The following is a 24,512-nucleotide window of genomic DNA, read 5'->3' as shown; positions in this document are numbered from 1 at the left end:
GTTGGATGAGATCATGGATGGCCACACCTTTTGTTCATCCCAAGGCACTGTGCACTCTGTCAATGTGTTGCTGGGGCCCCAATGCCCAGTAAGGTGTTGGAGATCATTTGGAAGGGATACGGCAAGAAAACAGAAAACTTTACTCCTCTGCATCACCCAGGAGTGCCTGGTACAGTTGGGTCCCCCCCTCCTACAGAGCTGGGATGGCAAATTGTGAAGGGCAGCCTGATGCTGTAAGAGTAAGTGCCTTCCGTGCCCAGGACTCACGCTTCTGTGACCATTAGACCCCTGGGGAGGGCTCCTGTGATGTCCCAGATGGCCTCCCATCCTTGAAGCTTGGTGGTGGTAATGTTTCACAACTAAGCAGGGGAGCCACTTTCCCTGACAGGGCATAAACTATTGGATTAGTACAGTGCTTTACTGTTTGGTATCATTTGGGCTCTTGATTATAAAGGACACAGGTCCCTGAGGCTTCCTCCGGAAAAAGGGACTTTGTGGTGAGAAGACAAAATTGAAGACTCAGGAAATGAAGCTGCTCTTATGCCCATATTTTCCTTTGATCTTTTAAATATCTTGGCAAGCTGTATTATTTATTATCCCCATTTTATAGGTAAAGAAACTAAGACATGGGGATGTGAAGCGATTTTTCCAAGGCTGATTATGTGGTGGAGCCCATAGCTAGCACAAATACATCTTTTTGAATAGTTTTATAACTGAACTACTATGTTTGAGGCTATTTCACACCTGGGGAAACCGAGTCACAGAGGAGTCCAATCCCAGCCACAGGCATTCAAGGGACCAGGGAGAATCTCAAGACAGTTGCTCCCAGCCTGACTTCGAGATGGTCAGTGTCAGTCCTGGATCCTGCTTTTGCCTGCACAAATCCCGGCCACTGAGCCCCACATGACCTTGGGGATCGTGGAATGCCAGGCAGATGCCCGGGTACCGCAGTGATCTCGGCCTCTGTAGCGAGACTGTTCCCCTCCAGCCTCCGTTTTGAGCCTGAGCACCATTCCAGCCTTTCTATTTAAACCTGAAACGTGAGACCCAGGCAGGGTCTGTCTCCTTCCCTCCTTTCAGAGGCCATACTCCTCAGACTCCTGGTATTTCACCCTCACTGACCCCTTCCCGCCCTGAGGCATCTTGCTTGGTTTAATTGGCTAGCAGGCACATCGCCACAAAGGTCTTTGACTGAAATGAAGTTTGGAATCTGTACTCATTTATGTTGGTCGATAAAAGGCAATTGTGTGTTTCTCTTTTTGTTTCTAAATGTAATAAAATATATGTATTTTAAAAGGGAAGCAAAAGAGCTGGTGAGATGAAAGCTTTGTGAGGGTGCCCGGGACTCTTATGCTACAGGCCAGCCCCTTCTTGACTCATCTTTGGCACAGGTTTTTAAGTTAGTCGACTATTCAACCACCCATTATTAAATGCTTAATGGCTACAGCTGGGAAATGAAGCTTCCTAAGATGGGCCCTGGCCTCAAGGAGCTGATATTCTGGGTCTTTGAGGATAAACGGAAAAGAAAAATCAACAGGATTAATTGCTAAGTGGGGTGGAGGTGGGCTGGGTGGGGAGAGAGGTGCCTTGCTGGTGTAGATAAAAACAGGCTTAGCCAAGGGTGTTGAACACATAAGCAGGGGTCATGGAATGAGATTAGAGTTGGATCCAGTCAGATCTGGTTTTGAATTCCAACTCTATTTCTTCTTAGCTGTGTGAAATATGAGAAGTCACTCAACCTCTCTGAGCCTTTGTTTCCTCATCTGGGGATAACCATAACTATCTCATAAAAGGTGGAAAGAGTACAGGCAATCCAATGGAGTTTCTTTAATGTCATTTGTGGACCACATGCATCCAAATCATGGGTGGAGGCCACTTGTTAAAAATGCCAACTCCAGGCCTCGCTCCAGAGATATCCATCAGCCTCTCTGGAGGTAGGGCCCAGGAATCTGCATTTAAGAAGGCTCCCCAGCAGCATAGCTTGGTACATACATGCTTAATAAATAGTAGTTTCTTTTCCATCCAATTCTGTATCTGCTATGATTGGGCTTTGCTGTGATTGACAAAACCCAAAATATCAGTGGCTTAAATACCAAAAGAAGCTTACTTCTCTCTCAAGGAAAACGCTGAGGGTAGATGGTCCAGAATTGGTGCTCCATGATGTCAAGGACTCAAGCTCCCTCTATTTTGTTGTTCCGCAGTTCATGATCTGCATTTCCAAGATCACTTTATAATCCAAGACATTGCTCCAGATATCACCTCTGCATTCCAAGCAGTAAGAGGAAAGAGGAAGTCACGCCTTCTCCTGTTAAGGAAAATTTCCAGAAGTTGCACATCCTACTTATATTGTAAGGCCCCACCTAGCAACTACAAGAGAGGTTGGGAAATGTAGACTCTAATCTGGGTGGTACATCAAACACTTGGGATTCTATTACTTTAGAAACAGGGAGAATTGGATTTTGGGGGACAACTAGGAGTTGTTGCCAGCTTCCCTTCCTTGAAAAATGCTTCTTGAATTTAATGGCTTTTTGGAGGCAGAGGAATATGAGTTGGGGTTCGAAGGATGACAGAGAGGATTTGGTTACTGTTCCTACTATTAATGGTGGCTGTGTCATTTAGCTATGTCTACATAACAAATGACCTTAAAACTTAGCAGCAATGAACATTTACCCACTCTTGCAGTTTCTGTGGGTCAGGAATTTGGGAGCATCTTAGCTGGATGGTTCTGGTTCAGGGTCTACCTTGAGATTGCTGTCAGGATGTTGGCTGTGGCTGCCGTCATCTGAAGTCTTGATTGGGACAGAAACATCCTTCTCCAAGACGGGCCACCATCATGGCTGACAAGTTGGTACTAGTCGTCGGCAGGAAGCCTCGGTTCCCCCACAGGCTGCCCAAGGATCTTTGTGACATTGCAGCCAGCTTCCCTCAGAGCAACTGATCTAAGAAAGGGCAAGGTGAGAGCAGCCACATCTTTCCCTGGTATCAGAGTTCACACACCATCCCTGCCTCCACTCTCTATTTGTTAGAAGTGAGTCACCAGGTCTGGCCCACATTTACGGGGAGAACTAGCCTCTGTCTTTTGAAAGGAATGTCAAAGAACCACCACAGCAGCTACTGTTTTCTGAGCACTTACTATGTGCCTGGTGTTATGCTGGACATTTTATATGCATTATCTCAATAGCATCTCACAACAGCCCATGTGGTAGGTACTATTATTTTGTTTTTTTGTCACAGAAGAAACCGAAAAAAAAGGTAAAGCCCCTTGCCCAAACCCACTCATTTGTCGAGCAGTGTTGCTGAGGTTTGAACCCAGGCAGCCTGACTTTAAAGCTCAGGGTCCAACCGCTACTCACGGTTAGATGCAGGCACTGTGAGAAGGAGCTGGCGCTTTCTGCCTCCCAGAGAACCCTACATGATAGGGTCCTCAGAAGTGAGGATGAGAAGGAATACGCCCGGAAAAAAATGGGTTATTTTCCCACGATGCTTTTTTCTTCTACTTTTGGGCTCTGGAAGATCAGGGAAGCATTTCTAAAAGAGCTGCCCTTGGCGGTTTTCAACCACTTGTCTCTCTTCTCAGGAGCATGGAAGTTAACTTAAAAATCAGCTCTTACTGCTAGAAGGGATCTTGTTCAGCGTCTCTTCATTTTGTAGCTGGGAAACTGAGACCAAGAGAGCAAAAGCAACAACTGCAGTAACTTAGAGGCAGAGCTAGGACTAGAGTGTGAATCTCCTGACCGCCAGCCCTGGCACGTTCCTATGTGCAGGAGAATGACGTGCTAGCAGGGAGGAGAGAAGAGTAAAAGGTGTGAGAGAGGCTGGACTCCAAACGTCAATAAGTTGAGGTGAGCAATCAAGACAGTGTGACACCAGCGTAGGGATCAACAAGAGATCAATCAAACAGAATGGAGTGTCTGGAAATAGACTCATACTTATATAGTTAATTGATTACTAGAGGTACCAAGATAATCCAATGGGTCAAGGATAGTCATCTATATATAACTAGACATCTATAGGGAAAAAATAAACCATGGCCCCCTACTTCACATCATACACAAAAATTATTTTAAGATGAGTCATAGACCTCCAGAAGAAAATGAGACCTAAGCTTCTAGAAGAAAATAAGGGAAAAAGTCTTCACAACTTTGGGATATGCAAAGGCTACTTACGACAAAAAAAGTACTAACAATAAAATACAAACTTGACACATCGGACTCCATCAAAATTTAAAACTTCAGCTCTTCAAAAGACGTTATTAATAAAATGAAAAGATAAGCTACAGACTGGGTGAGAATATTTGCAATACCTATATTCACAAAAGATTCATATCCAGAGTATATAAAGAACACCTATAGCTCAATAATAAAAAGACCAACAACTTAATTTTAAAACAAGTAAAGGACCTGGACAGACATTTCACAAAGCCCGTGAAAAAAGTGCTCAATGTCATTGATCACCAGGGAAATGCAAATTAAAGCTCACTACAATGGCTAAAATTTAAACGACAGCAACACAACACCACAAATTGAAGAGAATATAGAACAATTGTAGCTTTCATAGTTTGCTGGTGGGAGAGTAAAACGGTGGAACAATTTTGGAAAATGTTTGGCATGTTCTTATAAAGTTGAACATATACCTACCCCATGACCCAGCAATTCCACTCCTAGGTATTTATCCAAGAGAAAGGAAAACATTTTCTACAAAAAGACCTGTACGGGAATATTTATAGCAGCTTTACTCATAATCATCCAAACTGGAGGCAAGCCAAATTACCACCAGCTAGAGGATGGCTTAACAAATTGAGATACATCCATGTGATGGAATGCTACTCAGCAAAAGAAAGGGAAGGACTACTGACACAGTGAGCAACATTTCAGCAGACAGAGATTTTGATGAGCAAAGGAAGCCAGATGCAAGAGTATATACGGAAGGCTTCCTGTTATATGCAGTAGTAAAACAGGCATAACTGATCTCTAGTGATAGAAATCAGAACAATGGTTGCTGGGGTGTAGAGGGAGAGTTGACTGGGAAGGGGTAGGAAGGAACTTTCTGGAGTATTGGGAATATTCTGTGTTTTAATTAGGGTGATGATTATATGAATGTATACATATGTCAAAATTCATCAAACTGGTATATCCATACATACATTGGAGTATTATTTGGCCATATAAAGGAATGACGTACTGATACATGCTACAACTTGGCTGAACCTTGAAAATATTATGCTAAGTGAAAGAAGCTGGTTATTAAAGGACCACATATCATATGATTCCATTTGTATGAAATGTCCAGAATAGGCAAATCCATAGAAACTGAGAGTAAACTAGTAGTTGTTTAGGGCTGGGATAGGGAGCATGAGGAGGTTGAGGGTGGCAGCTAAGGGTTGTGGGGCTTCTTTTTGTGGTGATGAAAATGTTCTAAAATCAATCATGGTGATGGTTGTACAAGCCTGTGAATATACTGAAAGCCATTGACTTGTACACTTTAAATGGGTAAATTGCATGGTATGTGAATTACACCTCAATGAAGTTATTAAAAGTTCATCAACTGTACATGTAAAATCTGTGCATTTTCTTGCACATAAATTACACCTCAATAAAAAATATATGTGTATAAAAGTCTGTTATCAAGTACAAAATTTCTCCTTCGTAGGCTGTTGTATTGTTGTTGTTGTTGTTTTAGCATGGGTCTTGGTGATACAACTCACTGATTTAGAACACGCTGCTAGGTAGCCAGGAGAGGTGCTGCTGGGGTTAGGAGTTCGATTCTTGTGAGTGGAGGCAATTCATCTTGCTCCATCTTGAAGAGCCCTGTGGTCAGGCCCAGCCTCAGTCTTGGGTGGTCACCCCTGTGCCATGATTTGAGGGTGACCAGAAGTTTCCTCTCCCCAAATTCCTCTGGATCCTGACATCAAAACCCATTAGGTTAGGTATTGCCCTTTCTTTGTGTTCTCTTTCCTGATGGGAGTGGAATGCACTGAACCCTCACAGGAAGGTATGAGTGAGTGTATCAGATGCTATCCACCCAGGACTGCTACAGAATTTGTGGGTCCAAGAGCAAAATGAAAATGCATGACTCTATGTTCCAGAATGTGTAAGAATTTCAAGATGAGCATTAAATGAACCATGGAGCCCTCCTAAGAGCAGGGTCCTGTGTGACCGTGCAGGTTGCCTGTCCGTGATGCCAGTCCTGTGTCCACCCTTGTGGGAGAGCCTGAGGAAACCTGCAGCGAGGGGTGGTATGGGGAAGTCATGAAAGGTGGAAAGATACAGGCAATCCAATGGAGTTTCTTTAATGTCATTTGTGGACCACATGCATCCAAATCATGGGTGGAGGCCACTTGTTAAAATGCCAACTCCAGGCCTCGCTCCGGAGCTATGCATCAGCCTCTCTGGAGGTAGGGCCCAGGAATCTGCATTTAAGAAGGCTCCCCAGTGACTCTTAACGGGCTAAGGAAATTGGGAACCCTGAGTAAGGGTGGGTATTGAGGATACCAGGGCAGTTTCACTGCTGTTTTGTGTTAGCCTCTAATGTGACCAGGAGGTGGACACAGGCACATGGTGCAGGACAGAGCTTCCTCCTATGGACCCTGTTCCTGTCTATCCAGCCTTCTTTCCACGCACCAGGATGACTCTGTGATTGACTCTGGAGATAAGAGAAGACATGGATCCTGCCTTCTAGGGGCTCATGATCTCAAAAGGGAGGAGCACACAGGAGCTTGAAAAGCTCTAACACATGTTGGAGAGCAGAGAGGCACGGATGGCATCATATCCAGATTGGGAGTGGTAGAGTAACCAGGGAAGGCTTCCCAGAGAAGGTGGTATTTGATTGGGTCCTTTGAAGGATGAGGAGTTGAGGGCAGGAGCACTGGGCAAATGTGGGCTATGGAAGAAACACTGGTTTAGCTGTGGGACAGTTGGTGCACCAGGGAACCAAGAGTCCTGTCTCTTACTGCAGAAGCAAAGAGGGCCAGACTCCTTGCTCCTTTGAGAATAGACTTAGTCAGTTGGATACTCCCATCCAGGATTGAGACTCAGGAGCCGAAGCGTGAGGGCATGGGGGCATTTAGAGATTATTCATGGAGGTCATAGGGCTATTGGATGATGGTGAGTGTCCAGTGCTGGAGATGGTAGCAGTGGCATTCTGGATGGACAATCCTCCCTCTCCCAGCATGCATGACGTCATCTCTGCCCTTTGTGGCTCAGTCTCCAAGCCTGGATCCCCAGGTTGCCCGTTGATTCTATGAGTTCTCCAAGTCCTCCTAATAGATTCATTCTGGCATAAATTAGTCACATAAACTTTCTATTGTGGGCAACCAAGAATCCTGACTGGAGCAGAATGATTGACTGGGGACAGACAATGAGAGCCTCGAAAGCAAAGGTGTGGAGGAATGCAGGCAATGGGGAGCTATGGAAGACGTTTGAGTGAAGAAGTACCTGGATCTACACATGCAGGAAGTCATCATTAGAATGGAATTGGGGGGGGGGGCAAGAATTTGAGGTTCAGTGATAGTGACAAAGGAGGAAGCAGGACCCCGGGAGCAGAACTGATGGGATTTGCAACTGGCTGGATGTGGCAGGACAGCGGGGAGAACTTCCCACAGAGAATCCACATCATGGCATATTTCCTCTCTTTGGTCTTCAAATAAACCATCTCATCTGTTCCACTTTATGGGTTTGGAGGGAGGGTGGTAGATCCTCATCTGGGATGTGGCCTCCCCATGGGGCTGCACTCTGCATGCGAGCAGACAGGAGGGCTTAGGCACAATTAGCTTCTAAGGGGAGGGGAAGAAAGCGACCCTTAATTCCTCTTTAATAACATGTCAGTAGGTAACGTGTTCAATACGTCACTGTGTCTGCAGCTCCCGTCAGCGGGTTGCTATGATTTTTGAGTAATAAACAAAAGACTGCTTTTAATTACTTCTGTGAAATTGCCCGACCCATGCATGATTAAATATTCGTTATGTAGAATGAGGCATTTTCTTTGTATATAGATCCATATTAAATTTATCTGTCAATCTGCTGACCTGACCGAAAAGCACTAATAAATTTCTTGCTGCTGGCCCAGATTTCCTGACTGCTCCATCTTCTCTCTTTCTCTCCCTTGGACCCTGTCACTATCTTGGTGTCAGTCTCTGTGTGTACCACCCAATGGGCTGGCTTAACAACAGGAGTTTATAGGCTCACAGCTTCAGGGGTCGGAAGGCTTGCTTCCTCTGGGGGTCGGCATCTTTCAGCTGGTGGCAATCTCTGGGGTTCCTGGCTTTTCTGTCTCACGGCAGTGCACAGGGTGGAGTCCTCCTTCCTCATCCGGGTTCTCCTGACTTCCATCTCCTGGCTGCTCCCATAGCTTCTCTCTTTCTCTTGTGACCTTCTCTTTAAGGCCTCCAGTAACAGGATTAAGACCCACCCTGCCTCAGCTGGGCACACCTTAACTGAAGTAACCTCAGCAAAGGGGCCTATGTACAGTGGGTTCTCACACACAGGCATGGGTTAACATTAAGGACATGACTTTTCTGGGGGTGTAACTCCAAGCCACCTTTCTCCATCTTCCTCTCTGCTGTATCTTTCAGACTTCCACTTACTCTCAGCATTCCTTACCTGCTTCCTTGTGATTCTGGCATCCCACATGGCAGGGGAATGATGGAATTTGGGGGTGACCTGGGGAAAATAACTAGCCAGATGGAGAGATGCTATGGAGAGAGGGAGCCTGCCGTCACTAGCTAGCTGGCTGCTTTGGCACAGAGCAGCAGAGGGGTCTTGGGGCTGGGGTGGGAGTGGAGTGTGGGGTTGGTCTTTCCTTTCAAAACCAGATCAGGACTATTATAAGTATTTGTGCAATATTTCATTACATTCTGAATCCTCTTGGTGGAAACATTTCCATTATTCTTGGTGGAAAATTAAATGTATTAAATCAATGTATGATTCCAATTTCTTAGGCTTTTCTTTTTCTCTCTTTCCCTCTATTTCCCCTCTGCCCAAACTACCTCATTATTTCATGGTTGCCACACAGTGTGTTGGCAGCTGAACTGGGATTTGGTTTAATCCCAACCAGGTTTACTATTTACTAGCCTAGATAGGGGCAAGCAACACCACCTCTCTGGGACTTGGCTTCCTCTTTTGTAAAACGAGAAACGAATGTAGAAGTACTTTACAAACTGCAGAGCGAGGAGTTATTTTTATAATAATTATGGTAAAAGTAATTCATTGCTGTTTCAAAGCCATAGTGGTTTGAGAGTCACAAGTAGCAGGGAATTGTGGGGAGCTGCCCTTGGGTGGGAGGGACGCTGCCGCGCAGTGATATGGCTGAGACCCTCACACCCACTGATCAGGCCCTGGTGACGCTGGCCACGTTCGCTGGCCCTGCTCTACCTCTGCCTTCCTTCATGCTTCCAGGGATCATTGATCCTACCTGCTCATTGTACAGAGGTGGAAACTGAGGCCCAGGGGGGAACTTGCCCCCTCCTGGCCCAGGATGCCCCTCCGCCTCCTGGGACAGCTCCCTGGCTGCATTCTCACTCCCAGGCAGCGCTAATGACTTTCTGGGTAGTTGGCATCTCCCAGGGTGCAGAAGCAAGATGCGGTTTCTATAGGACCTTGGAGCCATTAAAAGACTGCCCTCCCTTCACTTGTAGCTGGAGGGTAGTTACTTTAGCAGGACTGTTCTTGGGGCTTAGGGTGTCTGTTTTTTTTTTTTTTTTTTTTTTTTTTTAATCATCATTTTATTGAGATATATTCACATACCACGCAGTCATACAAAACAAATTGTACTTTCGATTGTTTACAGTACCATTACATAGTTGTACATTCATCACCTAAATCAATCCCTGACACCTTCATTAGCACACACACAAAAATAACAAGAATAATAATTAGAGTGAAAAAGAGCAATTGAAGTAAAAAAGAACACTAGGTACCTTTGTCTGTTTGTTTGCTTCCCCTACTTTTCTACACATCCATCCATAAACTAGACAAAGTGGAGTTTGGTCCTTATGGCATTCCCAATCCCACTGTCACCCCTCATAAGCTACATTTTTATACAACTGTCTTCGAGATTCATGGGTTCTGGGTTGTAGTTTAATAGTTTCAGGTATCCACCACCAGCTACCCCAATTCTTTAGAACCTAAAAAAGGTTGTCTAAAGTGTGCGTAAGAGTGCCCACCAGAGTGATCTCTCGGCTCGTTTTGGAATCTCTCTGCCACTGAAGCTTATTTCATTTCCTTTCACATCCCCCTTTTGGTCAAGAAGATGTTCTCCATGCCACGATGCCGGGTCTACATTCCTCCCCGGGAGTCATATTCCACGTTGCCAGGGAGATTCACTTCCCTGGGTGTCTGATCCCACGTAGGGGGGAGGGCAGTGATTTCACCTTTCAAGTTGGCTTAGCCAGAGAGAGAGGGCCACATCTGAGCAACAAAGAGGCATTCAGGAGGAGACTCTTAGGCACAAATACAGGGAGGCCTAGCCTCTCCTTTGCAGCAACCGTCTTCCCAAGGGTAAAACTTATGGTAGAGGGCTCAACCCATCAAACCACCAGTCCCCTATGTCTGTGGTCATGTTAGCAACCATGGAGGTGGGGTAGGCGAATACCCCTGCATTCTCCACAGGCTCCTCAAGGGGGCACTACATCTTTTTTTTTTTTTCCTTGTTTGTCTTTTTTCTTTTCTTTTTTTTTTTTTTAACTTTCCCTTCTTTTTTCAAATCAACTGTATGAAAAAAAAAGTTAAAAAGAAAACAAACATACAATAAAAGAACATTTCAAAGAGACCATAGCAAGGGAGTAAGAAAAAGACAACTAACCTAAGATAACTGCTTAACTTCCAACATGTTCCTACTTTACCCCAAGAAAGTTACATAATATAGCAACATTTCAGTGAACTTGTTCCTACTACATCCATCAGAAATTAACAGACCATAGTCATTTCTGGGCATCCCCAGAACGTTAAATAGCTTATCTGTTCTTCTTGGATTATTGTTCCCCCTTCCTTAATTGCTCTCTACTGCTAGTTCCCCTACATTCTACATTATAAACCATTTGTTTTACATTTTTCAAAGTTCACATTAGTGGTAGCATATAATATTTCTCTTTTTGTGCCTGGCTTATTTCGCTCAGCATTATGTCTTCAAGGTTCATCCATGTTGTCATATGTTTCACCAGATCGTTCCTTCTTACTGCCGCGTAGTATTCCATCGTGTGTATATACCACATTTTATTTATCCACTCATCTGTTGAAGGACATTTGGGTTGTTTCCATCTCTTGGCAATTGTGAATAATGCTGCTATGAACATTGGCGTGCAGATATCTGTTCGTGTCACTGCTTTCCGATCTTCCGGGTATATACCGAGAAGTGCAATCGCTGGATCGAATGGTAACTCTATATCTAGTTTTCTAAGGAACTGCCAGACTGACTTCCAGAGTGGCTGAACCATTATACAGTCCCACCAACAATGAATAAGAGTTCCAATTTCTCCACATCCCCTCCAGCATTTGTAGTTTCCTGTTTGTTTAATGGCAGCCATTCTAACCGGTGTTAGATGGTATCTCATTGTGGTCTTAATTTGCATCTCTCTAATAGCTAGTGAAGCTGAACATTTTTTCATGTGTTTCTTGGCCATTTGTATTTCCTCTTCAGAGAACTGTCTTTTCATATCTTTTGCCCATTTTATAATTGGGCTGTCTGTACTATTGTCATTGAGTTGTAGGATTTCTTTGTATATGCAAGATATCAGTCTTTTGTCAGATACATGGTTTCCAAAAATTTTTTCCCATTGAGTTGGCTGCCTCTTTACCTTTTTGAGAAATTCCTTTGAGGTGCAGAAACTTCTAAGCTTGAGGAGTTCCCATTTATCTATTTTCTCTTTTGTTGCTTGTGCTTTGGGTGTAAAGTCTAGGAAGTGGCCTCCTAATACAAGGTCTTGAAGATGTTTTCCTACATTATCTTCTAGGAGTTTTATGGTACTTTCTTTTATATTGAGATCTTTGGTCCATTTTGAGTTAATTTTTGTGTAGGGGGTGAGGTAGGGGTCCTCTTTCATTCTTTTGGATATGGATATCCAACTCTCCCAGCCCCATTTGTTGAAAAGACCATTATGGCTCAGTTCGGTGACTTTGGGGGCCTTATCAAAGATCAGTCGGCCATAGATCTGAGGGTCTATCTCTGAATTCTCAATTCGATTCCATTGATCTATATGTCTATCTTTGTGCCAGTACCATGCTGTTTTGGCAACTGTGGCTTTATAATAAGCTTCAAAGTCAGGGAGTGTAAGTCCTCCCACTTCGTTTTTCTTTTTTAGAGTGTCTTTAGCAATTCGAGGCATCTTCCCTTTCCAAATAAATTTGATAACTAGCTTTTCCAAGTCTGCAAAGTAGGTTGTTGGAATTTTGATTGGGATTGCATTGAATCTGTAGATGAGTTTGGGTAGAATTGACATCTTAATGACATTTAGCCTTCCTATCCATGAACATGGAATATTTTTCCATCTTTTAAGGTCCCCTTCTATTTCTTTTAGTAGAGTTATGTAGTTTTCTTTGTATAGGTCTTTTACATCTTTGGTTAAGTTTATTCCTAGGTACTTGATTTTTTTAGTTGCTATTGAAAATGGTATCTTTTTCTTGAGTGTCTCTTCAGTTTGTTCATAGGGTGCCTGTTTTTAATAAAATATTCCAGACATGCAAAACCAAAAGTCCACCACCCAGCTTAAGAAACAAGCAGGGGAGGAGCCTGTTCTCCACAAGAGGAGATCTTCTGTAATGTTCCTCAGGTATTCTGTGCACATGAGGGTTGACTACAACAATGGTACGGGCTCGGGAAACTGAGCAGTGTGAAGGCCACCCTTGAGGCTCCTGGAGAAGCCATCAATGGCCTTTGGAAAGCTGTAGGTCCCCTGGTAGTAAAAGGCAGAGGCTCAGCTGGGTGTCTCTGGCTCCAGCTCTAAGTTCTCAACAGAGGCCTCTGAGGTTTGGCTGGATTTTAATTTCTAGCCTTGAGTTCCCATGACAGCTTCCAGAGCCTTCCCAATCCTAGGTCATTACAAAAAGGTACTTAGAAGCTATTGTGAGAAGGCCTCTGTTTCTTCCACCCAAAGTACCCAGACCAGAAGAGCTGAGTAGGAAGGGGGATCGGAAGAGGGAGACAAATCTGTGTGCTCGTTATATGTATGTATTGTAGGAGAGAGAGAGAGAGAGAGAGATTGAACTCAAAATGACTGTATTAGAGACCATCTCAAACTGTGTCCTCAAAGAACTTTCCTTTCAGATCCTTCTCCTGTACCCTTTCAACCACGCATACTCAAATGCACACTGTCAGTACTGAAGCCAGGGCCAGTCTTGAGAAGGAGAGAGAAAATCGCATTAATTGCACACCCGCTACGTGTGATGCATTATGTTCTCCACTATCTCATGATCTTCCAGGACAAGTTGGGTCTTCGGTGAATTTAAGGGAGGAAATCACAGGCCTTAAAAAGTTGGAAGTGGTTGGAAAGAGGAAATGAGGCTTTGGATTATTCCTTACCAAGGCAGGAAGGGAGGGACTATGCATGTAGCTATTGAGCACCTGAAAATGTGGCTAGAGAGACTGAGGAACTGAATTTTAGATTTTATTTAATTAATTAATTAACTTTTATTAATTTTTGTTTAAAAACTGATACTCACTTCAGCTTTTGGAAAGCTTTTACATGTGTTTGGAAAAACTTGGCTATGTGAATTGACTTATTCAACTGTAAATCTTATGGACTCTAAATACAGATCAAGTATTTTCAGTGAAAATTTAGTGTCTGACTTGAGATGTCCTGAAAATGTAAACTATACATTGAATTTCAAAGGCAGCACCAAAAAAAAATCTCATTAGTAATTTTTGTTTCGATTACATGTTGAGATAATGTTTTGGATATTTTGGGTTAAATAAAATGTTATTAATACTGATTTTCCTAATCACACATGTGATTCACCTTATAATTCTATCAGATGGTGCTGGAATAGAGTGTCCTGGGGAAACTCAGGCTCAGGTTAGTTGAGAAACTTGCACAGCTGATAAGGGGCAGAACCAGAATCTCAACCTAAATCCCCAAAGCGGGAGCACTTTCTTTCTCTGTTAACTGGAGAGCACCTTTGGTTTGGTTTTGGCCCTCAAACAGGACCTGCCTAGGAGGGAAGCAGCAGTTCTCACCCAAGGCTCTGCAGGGTCCCAGCGTCTGAGCTCAGGCTGGATGACCTCCTCAGTCCCCCCCCACCCCCACCCTCACGGCCACCAGCCAGTTCAACCGGAGAGCTCTGCTTTAATTTTTTTTTTTTTTTAATAAATTGGGCACAAGATTTTCATCTCAGAACACAGTTTCTACTTTAAAAAATATATAAAAGGTTGAAAATCATTGGTGAAAAGGGAAGGCGAAGGGTTTTGGACTCAAACAGACCCTATACTTACAAACTGCTTGGCTGTGTGCAAGTTCACTGCTCTGAGCCTCAGTTTCATCATCTGTGAAATGGGGATTGATGATACTTGTCCTGGAAGATCATGAGATAGTGGAGAACATAATGCATCACACGTAGTGGGTGTGCAATTAATGCGATTTTCTCTCTCCTTCTCAAGACTGGCCCTGGCTTCAGTACTGACAGTGTGCATTTGAGTATGCGTGGTTGAAAGGGGGTTGGAGTGGCTAAGTGGCGATTTTTCTCCTCTAGCAGTTCCTTGCCTCATATTCTATCTTAATTCTGTCCCCCTATTGCTAATTTTTTTGTTTTCAGTGGTAGTTTCATATCTATCTATAGATGACTATGTATGCTAAATATTTGATGAAAGGGGCTTTTTTCTTTGTTCATTTAATTGATGAGGAACTGAAGCCCGCAAGGGGGCAGCACATGGCCAGTGCCTCACCCATGAGGGCCCTTACTCATGGGCTCACAGGCTTTGCAAGAAATCAGAGTTTTCCCAGGCTTAGGGGAACCTTGGGGATTTCTGGAAGGAGCCTCACTTCTGCTGTTGAGATGCTCATTATACCATGCAAGATAGTGATGGGTCTTTGGGCTTGCTGGGCTGCCGGTCCTGGTGGTCCAGCCAGCCTCTTCCCCAATCCTGCAAGGACCCATTTCTAAAATCTCTCAGTTTCACAGCTGAGAAAGACCTAAATGGTGATCTACCTCAAACTCATCATTTTACCAATGCAGGAGACAGCCAACCTTGCAAGACAGCTATATACATATCCCCATTTTACAGAAGAGAAAACAGAGGCGCAGAGAGGGTAAGTGACTTTCCAAATTTCTTTTATTTGTAGGCAGCAGAAGATGACTAGCAAGATTAAGCAAAGGAGGGGAATATGGATCCTAGATCACCTCCCCAAATTGCAAGAGAATTGACTAACCTGGCCCTGAAGGTGGGGCCTGGGTCAGCTCCAAGATCTGCAGCGGCCAAGTCTGCAGCCCTTCTGTCCTGGAAGTGCCCGCACGAAAGCACTGCAGCTCCAGCAACCCCAGGGCTCTGTATATCTTGGATCTCTCGGCGGTGCCAGGGCTCCAGGACCCTAGTGCAGAGGCGGAGGAATTGTTTTGAACCCAGAGGTGAAGCCCAGGCAGGTTCACGAGGCCTTTCATCTTGGTCTCCTGACTGAGCCTCGGCCCCTTCCTCTCTTGTACTGTGCTCTCAGGTGGCTGTATGCTAATCCCTGCTGCAAAGCCAGCCAATGAAATGGAAAGTGCTATTTGCATTTTAATAGGGGATATCAAGAGACCAAAGGCCTTTAGGTCCTAAAAGACTGATTTTCTCGAATGGTGGAAAGTCTAGGCACCGTAATAGATGGGGCACCAGGGAGAAGGCACCCCTGCCTGGTGCCTCCCAGCACACCACACAAGGGTGCCTCCAACTTACGAAGTTCCTCTGTTTATCTTGCTTCCCCTTATTCCCCCAACTCCTTTCCAACTCCCTCTCCAAGGATTTAGTAATATGTTGTCTAGACTCTACTGCTGCCGTTTCTTCTCCATTAATCCATTTTAATTGGAAAGTTATCATAATGCAAACTCTCTTCGGTATTATTTGCAGCTCTGCGTTATTAGAACTTCACCAACTCGCTTTCCAAGCAAATTAAACTTGCTATAGCAGCAGTGAGATCAGCTGCTCATATTAAATCAGGCTGCATGTTGTTAAGCAGGGTTGGGAATGGGGCTCTCTCCTCTGGGTGGGGTGCTGTTGCTGGGGGCCTTTACAATGGCACCATGGTTTCTATGCCGGGGATTTGGCCTCTGTGCTGAGTTCTCTTATTTTTTTTCTTTGGCTGAGCACTGTGTGTTTGGAAATCAGAGATGGGAAGAAAGAGGGGACAAAGAGCCCCTAGTGGTGCCTGGCTACCCGCCCAAACCCAGGGCAAATGGTGATGCTCAGAATGCACATAGGCACAGCATTTGATAGGTTATAAAACACCTTCAATTAGTCCTTTGAACCTGTGAAGTAGGTGTTATCATTCCCTTTGTACAGATCTGGAAACTGAGGCTCAGAGAGGGTAGCTGAACCTGCCCAGGGTTGCATAGGCAATATGTGTACAGCAGAGATTTCAAGCCAGTTCCTCTGAGTCTAAAACTATGCCACCCCATGGGGTGCAAACTCAGGCCAGAGGGAGTAAACCCCTTTCTCAGAGTAGATCCTGAACCGATTCATGTCAGATTGACTGTATGGAAAGCAGGTGATAAAGTTGCTTGTAGATTATCCACTACCTCAGTGTCTAACATTTCCCAATTACCCAAAAAAGAGAACATGGCAGACAGTCTTGCCTGCCCACCCAATTGCCCTTCTTCCCTACTGCCTTTCTATTAGAAACCCAATTTCCATAGAGTAGAAATGTGCCCGGTCCCAGAGGACGACTCATGATTGGCGAAAATCAGTCATGGAATTCCATTTTCTTTGCCAGTGATTGGTCTAGAAGTAAGTATGTGACTCAATTATGGTCAATTACACATAAGGGAAAGATTGCCACAACCTTTGGGGATATTGCTTCTCTCTGATGGAAAAGTGAGTGGCATGGAGAGAAAGCCTGTTGCTTCCTTTCCTCTCTTCCTGTATGGACACTGTTTGTGATGGTTCTTAAGATATGTCCACCATCCTTTGACCTCCCACCCTTCCTATGGTGGAACCTAATTCCCTTCTCCTAGACTGTGGGCCAGACTTAGTGACTCTAGTCTAACAAAGAGAATATGACAGAAGTGCAGGTGTGTGACTTTTGAGCATTGGTTTAAAAAGTCAAGATGCTTCAGTTTGGCTCTCTTGGATTGCTCACTCTGGGGGAGTCCACCCACCAGGGCATGAGGACACTCAAGCAGCCCTGGAAATAGACCCAGGTGGAGAGGAACAGAGGCCTCCTGCCAACAGCCAGCCCCATCAACAGCTCACAGACAGTGAGCCACCCTGGACATGCTTCCTCCAGCTAGACTTAAGCAGCCAGGATCACCGGGCCAATCTGTTCCCTGATTCCTAATCTACAGAAACCGTGTGAGATTATACATGTTTATTATCACTTTAAGCCTCTAAGTTTGAGGTAATTTGTTACATAGCATACAATGAAGACACTATCATACAGCCATCTAAGAACCATGAGATGACAAGGTGGAGGACAGAAGCCACTATGGTGAATCTGGCAGAGCAGAAAGAAGGAAAGAACTTGGTATTGGTGATGTTACTGAGCTGCTCAGCCAACCCTGGGGTTGCTTATTTGGGACTTCTCGTTATATGATAATAAGAGTCCGTAATTCACTGGTAGTCAGGGATTCTGTTATTTGTAATCACAACAGGGGACACACCAGCTCTCTACTGCCCCAGCCTAGAGGAGAAGCATGATGCTGCCACTCGCATTTTATTGGCCAGCACAGGTCCCAAGGTCCCCACCACCCTGAAGGGAGGCTGGGAAATGCAAAGGAGCACAGGAAGGCTTCTGGGAGGAGGAGGTGGAAACTGAGTTAGGCACTAAGGATGGGTGGACTTTAGCTGCTGGCATGGAGAGAGAGGAGGGAGAGTGGGCTTTTCAGAGGAACAGGCAGAGGAAAGCAGTGGATATTGGCTTGAGTCTGGGTGTGGGGTAAACTTCCCCACCTTCCACAGAGGGCTGGCTGCTGTGCCCCCGGGGAACCTCCCCGCTGAGGGAGAAATGCCTCCGACTCCTCAGAGTTTGCTTCTTGTGCCCAGAAGTGGTGGGATCTTGAGGGACTCTCAGCTGCTCCTCCGAGCTCAACTCATGCTCTTTACCGGAATTAATACTCCTTGCTGGACAGGGTAAGGGGGCTGCCTGGAGCTGGTCTGTGCAGAGCTGGGGAACGAGCCCCAGGAAAAATGTTCTGGACAAAGCTCAGGCCCTGCTAAATAGTTAATATCTATTTATATGCTGGGATTTAATAAAGGCCTTCTGGAGATACCCCACTGCCCCCAGGGAGGACCTCATTGCAGAAACTCGGGCGCTGTGAAGAGCCTGCAGGCTCTGGTTACGCCACATAGGCGATTGTCTATTGTGGCCATATACTGACGGTATGTTAAAAGCTGCTTGCTGAAAGGCTGGATCTCAGGTGTTCACGTTTCTCAGCGGCCGAGACAGCAGTCTCTCCGGCAGGTGGACTCGGAAAGCAGCACGCCAGCAGGGCCCCGGGAACTGAACACCGCACCACCTCCCCTGCCCCACCGCCAACCCTGTGCATTCCAAGGGGGAGAAGTGGAGGGATCTGGGTTCATTGTTAACTGTGCACATGAGTTTACTTCACGAAACTGCTCTTTTCTCATCTGCAACATGGGTACACTAAGACCCAAAGGCAGTGGAAGTGAGGGCGCCTGTAGACCTGCACCAGCCCGTCAGAGGCTCAGGGGTCCTCAGAAGGGTGCCTGAGTGCACAGACCTAGGGCGAGACCTGTGGAATGGAACCCCCTGAGGGCAGGCGCAGGAATCAGCATTTTCCTGTAAGCTCTCCAGGTTATTCTGACCCTCTGTACGTTTGAGAGCCACTCGATGATCCTGTCTGTCCCCCAGGGGACAGCACTGTAGAGCTAAAGAATCCAGGCACAGTCCAGTGGGTCACTCAAGTGTAGGGTCGGGCTAGAACCTAATTCTCTAGAATTCTTTCCACTGTCTGTAGTGACACCTCTCACCTCCTAGAGCGGGGCGGGAGGGGATTGGATCTGAGGAAACCCAGAATTAAGGGGCATCAGTGATTGGAGGAAGCAGGAGCCCTCACCCATTCTATCCATGGCTGTGGTTTCCTCACCTGTCCTCAGCCCACATTCCTGGTTCTGGGAATATTAAAACTAATAAGCATTTATGTAATGCTTCTTATGTCCTGGGAACTGGTTTAAGCATCTTACATGCATTAACTCAATTCACACTATTACTTTATGAGAGGGGCACTAATAATATCCCCATTTCACAGGTGAGGAAATCGAGGCTCAGCGTCCCAGTCCCCGAGGCTGCTGAGTGTGTGTTCCCTCAGGGCACTTTAGTCCAGGCCCTTCATTTTACAGAGAGGACAGGGCCCGTCCCAGTGGCACACATGTCCACCGCAGAGCAGGCTCAGGCCCCGGGTTCTGCCTCCCAGCCACGCTGCCTTCTGTTAGGGGCTGCTGTGCTGTTCTGGCCGCTGGGCTCATTACTGATGCTGCAAATTGAATGAAATAGCTGCTCAGTTACAAATTAATAACAGATTTGTTTGTCATTAAGGCAGCATTGCTTAATAAAATTAGTTCAGCTGAGCATAATTACCTTCATATAAAATTCCTCCTTAAAAATTACTTTGATAAATCTAAGCCAATTAGGCGTGGGGGTGGGGGAGTGGTTTGGCTCTGAGCTTCGGTTGGGTCCCTGCCGTTGCTTGGCTGGTCGGAAGTTTGATTCCTGAAACCCTTTGGGTCACCCCCCTGGAGACTACTTGCTGGCCCAGTGGAGAATATGTAGACTCAGCTTTTCCAAGGCAAAACTGTATAGACCTTTGGATTTACCCCTTTCCCTAAACTCAAAATACTATCCCTCCTAGCTGGGCCCCTGCCTCTTTTTCTCCCGCCACCCTTCCAGATATCCACGCTCATTCCTTCACTGCGGGGTTTTCCCGGGTCCTATCCCGACTCACAGAAATTTGAGGGCTCATTGTTGCCCACAAGTATTCTCCCAAATCGTCATCTTCTTACTCAAGGACCTGTAAATCCAGCCTGAGTATATTTTGGTGAAAAAGAGAACAGTATTGGGGGTCAGTTGGCTCCATTCTTAGACCTGTTCTGGCCAGAGCCACTACACTTTCTTAGGCTTCCATGTACTTACCTATAAAATGGAGAGAACAGTGCTTTCCTTCTTAGGAAGGAAATTATGGTTCAGGCACTTCATAAACCATGGGTCCCCGCTGCTGCCTCTCTTCTACTCTCCCCACCTCCTCAGCTCACCGTGGCTTCCGATGCCTGCCCTGTTGCCAGCATCACACTGGAATACCCTTTTGGCTTCTCTCCGATTAACTGACTTGACTTTTAAGGTTCAGCTCAAGCTCCTCCTCCCCTATAAGTTTCCCCAAGCCCTCTCCCTGTCGACCTCCCGAGCTTGACCCTGGGATTGCGTCCCCATCAGGGGTGGGGATGGGCATGTGCAATCACCCCACACGTGCCTAAATTACAGGACTCTCCTTCTGCCTGTTTAAATGGATTCCAGTTTTATGTCATTGTTTCTTTCGGTGATTCCCTGGGAAAATCTGCTGTGGGACCAAAAGATGCCTGCGCTGGGTGGGACCTCAGGTAGCAGCAGGCCCAGGCTCCTCATTTACAGATGGGGAAATGGAGGCACATAGCCACTTAGTGGCAGTGCCAGTCCTGGATTCCCCTACCACTTCACTTCCAGGCCAGAACTCACCCAGGGCCTGCCTCCTCCATCGGTTTCTGCCCTCTTCTACTCCCTCTTTGCCCCTCCCCGAGCCTGTGTAATTTCCTGAAAGGACACCCCCTTTTTACCAGGTGCCTGGATTTCAGCCCTGAGGAGGTGATCAAGGGGAGTTATTCAAGCAGAAAAGCTCAGGTTTGATCTACAAATCTTTCCTGGGCACCTTAAAGGCCCAAGATCCTCAAATGGCCCTGTAGGAAGCCAGTAGGAGAGGATGCTGAGTAGGCATCGTGCTGCACAACTCCAGGGGGCACCATTCACAGACTACACCACCCCGGCATTGCACAGTGCACAGCCTGCATAGCCATACACTATGCCCTGAGGCTGAGACCAGGGGGGACCTAAGCAAGTATGTAAGGAAAGGACCCAGCTCAAACTGCAGGGAGGTGGCTGAGACCCCAGGGGAGCCGTCCGGGAGGCAAGAGGACAGCACCTTGTCACAGAAAGCCTTGCATCCAGCTTGTGAAGGAAAATATCTGGGGCAAGCTCACTCTGTGGCTTCAGGCCTCCGTTTCCTCATTTGCAAAATGATGGAAATAACACACACATCACAAGGGCAGGAAATGAGAAAATAGGTGTGCAAGTGTTTAAAAAGTAGAAAGTGAAATCTGAAAGTCTGATGATGTCAAAGCAAATGACATGTGTCAGAGCATTGGAATGTTGGGGAGTGGGGAACTTTGGGGCCTAGGAACCTCTTCCCTCTGCTCTGAGCCATAGAAAGGCTAGGCTTGGTAGGAGAAGACCCTGTGTCTGGGGGAGATTCTAGCATCCAGCAGGGAGCCAGGGGTTTGGTGTCAGTGCGGGTGAGCGTTGAAGGGGCAGCAGGGTTGGGGGTAGGGGAACACTGGCCTCGCCTGCTTCACAGAGAGAAGAAAGGACAATCCGCTTGGCCTCAGTTTCCCCTGATGTTCCTACATTCCCAGGGCCCAGACTACCGGGGTGGCCCTTCATGAAAGGCCTCGCCATTCTCCCAGCCAGATGGTTAAGGAAGGGGAGGGGCCAGTGGACAGCAGCACTCACAGGCTGAAAAGTTCTGAAAATGTGCTTCCTAAGCGTTGGCCCCTCCTTGCCCCCCAGCTCCCGCTAAAGCCCCTTTTGAAGGGGACCTCAGAGCTCTAATGAGTTGAGAGCTTTTATGGGAGCCCAGGCAAACCAATTAGGTTTGCTTAAAAATATTGTATTCATTAGCATGAAAATAAAGCTGAACTTTTTAGAGATAATTGCATCTTTTAAAATGTGGTAGTCTTTGTCTGGGCTTGTCTCATAAATATGCATGCTGCATAATCCTTTTGGAACCGTGGTCGCAATCATGAGTTACACACAAATGCATCCAGGGCGTTAATAATATTCTGACATGAGTGGGGCCCCTCGGGCAGCCCGTGCCATCGGCGGTGGCCTCTGGAGACTGCCTTGTAATCCCCAGCTGCAGCCCGAGCGGCTCATGGGAATGGAGCCCAGGCCTGAGCCCCCCAATTCCGTAGACTGGGGCTCCCGTGCTTCATCGCCCCCTTTTGTGCTGATGCCTCCAAGCAGGAGTGGTGAGGTGGGCTGCAGGGTTCTCAGGCTTTACTCAAGAGGCAGTGAAGGGCTGCATGTAGGTAGTGCTCAATTGACAGCCGGGGAAGTTGAAGCCCTGGGGGATTAAGCGGGTGGCCAAGGTCACCCAGCATGGTTGGGACCAAGACGAGGCCCCATTTGCTACCTCAGGCTGAAGGGTAGCCTTTATATTTAGCCAGGAAGGGATGCATTCAGGCTGGTTAGAGTGGACCTCTGGGGACGGCTTCGGGAGCCCTACAGCTCTGTTTCTGTCAGCTGTCCTCCAAGCTACCCCAAATAAACACGTCATCTAAGTTTAGGCAGTGAGCTTGCTAAGTAAATGCAGCACAAGACAAGTTCCCAGATCCCCCCTTCCCAACAAAGAGCTGCCCCTAAGCCCTCTTGTGTATAAATTGCTATGGTGCCACTGGTCCCTGTCCTACTGTGGTTCTTTTATTCCCCTCCCCTCTCTCCCACCACTTCCTCCCAAGCAGAATAGCTATATAAGATTAATTTTCCACTTCTCAGTGGGGCTCTAGGACTGACCCCCAGGGACAACTGTGAGCTCAGTGAGGGTTTATGTCAGCAAACATTTTCTAAGTCCTGACTCTCTGCCCCAGGCACCAAGCTAAGCTTGCTGGGGCTACAGAGACAGTGAGACAGGTCCCTTACCTGCCCAAGCTCACCATCTATGGGGAGATACTAATGTTGATGGAAATCAAGCTGTTCAGACCTGAGAACTGGGCTCCTCCCAAAACCATACTGTGACATCAGTCAGGTGAGGGAAGGTACACTGTGGATTGCAGGTTGTGCTTTGGAGAATGGGTGGGATTTTGGCAGACTTTGGGGAGTAACTTGAGCTGAGGGAAGCATAGGATTTGGGGTGTGTTTGGGAAATATCTGAACACAGAAGGTTTATCTTTGCAACTTTGTCATCTCCCTGTCTCCTGTCCCTGGGTGCTCAGGCTGCACCTCCCTAGCAGACCCCAGCCCCCTGGAGCTCTAGAAGGATCTCTCCTTCCAAACAGGAAACCATCTGAATGCCCAGCTGTGACAGGCTGAGGCAGCACATTGTATTTATTTACAGCCTACCCACTTCAAAAAAAGGTATAGGGTCATTTATTAGGTTGGATCACACTAAATTGCCAAAATGCAACCATTTTTGAATAAAACAGCACTTTCAACTTCAACGCAGTGCATGCGTTAGCAGGATGAACCCGTGAGAGAGACACTGAGATTACCACTCCCACTGCCCTGACAAGGAAAATGAGTTGAAAAGAACTTAATTAACTTTCCCAGGTCTTGCAGAACTGGGCTTCCAGCCTAGGTAACCTGGACCACACAGATGTACAAGTAACAAGAGGCATGGTGAAATTGAAGCTCATCGTTCAAAAAAAAAAAAAATGTACCAAAACAGTTGGGAAAAGTCCATCCCATAACTTAAGCTAAGGGAAATTTCAGCCATTAAAGGCGAAATATGACTCTGAGCTTCCTAACAGAGAAGGCAAGTGGCAGGGGAGGGAGCATGGGTCAGCTGGTACTTGTTGACTCTGGGAAGGACCCTCAAGAAGAGGCTGTTGGGATGTGACTTCCATAAGGGGCATATAGAACCACACTAGGTACAAGTCTTGGGTTTCAGTTTTCAGAGAAAGAGCACAGGTTATTTTGGTGAAGGCCAAACAATAATTAAGGTCAGAGATCTGGAAAAACAGTTTTCTTTAGAGGGAGAAAGCCAACGGTGATCTGGCTTAACATAGGGATACAATCTAGAGAACTGAAGAAAGCTTGAAGTGGAAACTATGCCAGTGCTGTCGTCAGACCCGACTTTGAAGTCCTGCTCTGCTCCTGGGTTGATGGGTGACTCTAGGCCGATTAGTGAATTACACAATTTCATACCAAAGCTAAGTGACTATTGGAGTCCTTTTCTATGCTTAGTATTATTTTTTAAATAAAAACATCCCCACAGCATTTTTTGTGATCTGGTAATAACATAAGGGTAATCAAAACAATATGAACATGTGTTTTAGGACTATACTCCTAACAAAGGACACCTAAAAAAGAAACAAAAAACCTCTATTGCCTCCTCAACAACTTCTCACTTCATTGATCA

The sequence above is a fragment of the Choloepus didactylus genome, chromosome 4 (assembly GCF_015220235.1).
Source record: "Choloepus didactylus isolate mChoDid1 chromosome 4, mChoDid1.pri, whole genome shotgun sequence".
Taxonomy (NCBI): Eukaryota; Metazoa; Chordata; class Mammalia; order Pilosa; family Megalonychidae; genus Choloepus; species Choloepus didactylus.
Note: the sequence above shows the minus strand (reverse complement) of the source record.